Source organism: Arachis ipaensis, chromosome B01 (assembly GCF_000816755.2).
Source record: "Arachis ipaensis cultivar K30076 chromosome B01, Araip1.1, whole genome shotgun sequence".
NCBI lineage: Eukaryota > Viridiplantae > Streptophyta > Magnoliopsida > Fabales > Fabaceae > Arachis > Arachis ipaensis.
In genome coordinates, this window is record NC_029785.2 from 15,408,197 (window position 1) to 15,410,947 (window position 2,751).

The 2,751-nt window shown below is 32.1% G+C and overlaps 1 protein-coding gene across 2 annotated transcripts in view; it reads right to left on the reverse strand.

Annotated features, from left to right (window-relative positions):
- Positions 1 to 590, reverse strand: part of LOC107626155 (wall-associated receptor kinase-like 14) — a 6,072-nt gene extending 5,482 nt beyond the window's left edge. For both annotated transcript variants that reach the window (XM_016328972.2, XM_016328956.2), the window contains exon 1: positions 239 to 590. The gene's annotated coding sequence lies outside the window, so the exon portion shown is untranslated. The remainder of the gene's footprint in view (positions 1 to 238) is intronic.

A 2,751-nucleotide genomic window follows, 5' to 3' on the forward strand; every position in this document is an offset into this window, starting at 1 on the left:
AGCTTCTTTTAAGAAATTAGAAAGAAAACAATATAAGTATGTTTCCGAGCATGAGGTTGAAGGATTAATTGAGAAATTAAAGGCTTGTAATTGATGCAGTTGGGGAGCCATCTATCTCAATAAATGCCCAACAAGCCAGGTGAAAAAAGCTATAAAAGCCTTAAGTTTGTTCCATAAAAGAAAAAAGTCAAAATGAAAATTTGAACATATGGTTTGTAACTTGTAAAGGTAACCATACCAATAACAACATGTGCATAGCTTCAAGGTTGACATTAATGACGCTATAAGTGGGATGATAAGTAGTAGTAATTCACCGAAAAACTTGAAGATCCAGGTTGATGAGATGGATATATATTGTAATAAATAGAGTTTCGAATATTCATATAGAGAAAGAAGAGAGAGTTGTTTAGCTAACAGTGAAATTAACAAGAAAATAATAAAATGAAATTGTTGCATAAGAGAAGCATGGCGAGCAGAGCAAATTGAGGTGTTGTTCTGAGAAGGTTCTTTCAAGTTTAAATTCATGCTCTATGTTCTGTGGCGTCAAGGGGGTTGACCTGTTAACTGGAACGTAACATACATGTCCTCCTTTCACTTTTTTCTTTTCTTAATTTTATGACAAGTAGTATAGGTATAGACTTATTTTATTTTATTATATTTTAATTTATTTCGCACAGAAAAATGGCCCACCCCCACAAGCCAAATTGGCTGAACGTAAGGTATGGGAACGAACTGATCAAATTAAAAGTTTCAGATGGGTAATTTCCCGTGTAAAATTGTATAGAAGGAGTGCAAGGCTGTTTTTTTAAATAAATAAAAAATATTTATTTTTCAGTTTAGATGAAATACAAAATTACAAATACTTAAGGTTTTGTGTAGTTTACGACAATTTTGCGGTCAGTCTTATTTTCGTTGGTTATGACAGCAAAATTGTCTCATAAAACTACTTAGAGGAATGCTTTTACAAATACTTAAGGTTTTGTGTAGTTTGAGGAATGTTAGGGCCAATAATTTTTGTGATTTGTAGTCATTAAATAGCCATCAATGATGATTTTAATGGTGTGAGATTAGTGTGAACTTTCATCCAATGACTCATTTTTCTTTGCTAGTTATATGCTGACCAGAATTTAACAAAATTGCTGGCTCCTAGACTTTTTCACTTTATAATTATAGGCTACAAAAAAAGCAATACCAATTCTTAAATCTCAATTGCACTGTCAATGAGAGCAAAATAAATAATACAAACTTTTCTACTTTAATTCCGCACACTCTAATAGCAAAATTAAGAAAGAAAAAGCCATCTCACTACGAAATAAAAAACACAACTAAAACAAGTTATCTATAAATATTAGATGACTAGTATTTTTTAATCATTTATTTTATATTTTAGTATTTTCTAACACAAATACAAGTTTAAAAAATAATTAATGAGAATATAGTTATTGTTGTTGTTGTTTATCCAAATACAATCACTAAACGTAAAGATAATGGTCTATATTTTGGCTGCATTGATTCCATAATTATGCATATGTAGTGGTTGCATTTTTTGATCGAACTTAAAATTTGTTCTAGTTGAAGGACGATGAATAAGTGTGTTATATTTGATTGTCATAAAAAAAAATTATGACCCAACAAATTAGAGTTTTACATTGAGTTGGTGAACATCGGTGATAATTCTTCATCCTGATGTCAGTTTCTCTAAATTCTGCGACGAAATCTGAAGGCGAAGAAACTGAAACTAGTGTCACAAGATTTCGTTCTATACTCCCAGTGATCAAACCCGATGGTGATAGGTTTTTAGAAGATTATGACTCAGACGATGAATGGATCCAAATTGGTTCTGATAGTGACAACAATGAAAAGACGATGTTCGTCCAAAAAGGCAACTATGTGTAGATTCTTTCATTACGGTATATATTGACACCACACGACCACTTTTTTAGTTACTTGCAAGTTCTAAGCTATTATTTGACATTGAATCCTGATACTATATTCGAGAAGATTTGATGCCTTTTAAGTCAGAAGATCCTAACAACTACAATATAAAAGGCAGTGTGGAGCTACAAATTGAACACAAATTCTATAACAAGAATTTATAGAATGAGCTTTCTAGAATGGTGAAAGAATATTTTGGTCCTTAAAGGACCAGGATACATAATGAAATAGATAAATTTTTTGGGCTCTCTCATAAATATAAATTTTTATCAAAAGAACCCATCCAACCACCATTGCACTTCATGACTGTGCTTCGACGCTGTCGTTCACGGCAGTACTGTTGACAAAGATTTCTTCATCACAATTTCTTTGACTTCTCCAAATTTCAATGAGAAAAATGACAACACCTTGAGAAGTTCTCTATTGGACCGTCCAGAAAACGACACCTTCAATTTTTTTTACTTCAATTTTTCTACTGCCATCGTGAACCCGACTCCATATTCGCCGACGAATTGTCCTTTTCCTGAGTCGGCTAACAATAATTTTTTTCTTTTTTTAGTTACTCTTTCCTCAACGCCACCCTTTCTTTCTCCTTCTTCTACCTTAGGTGGAGAGTGAACAAATTAAAACGTCAACATGCAAAGGTTTTGAATTGAATGGATATCTAACCTTTACTTTAAAATTTAAAATTTTCTCCTCAGATCTCATAGATTCTTTATTTGAAACTCTTCAATAATAATAATCCAATTTCATTAAACAGTTTTTAAAAGTTATTAAAAAGAAAGGGAGAGAAAAGGGAAAGGAGAGGGAGAGGGG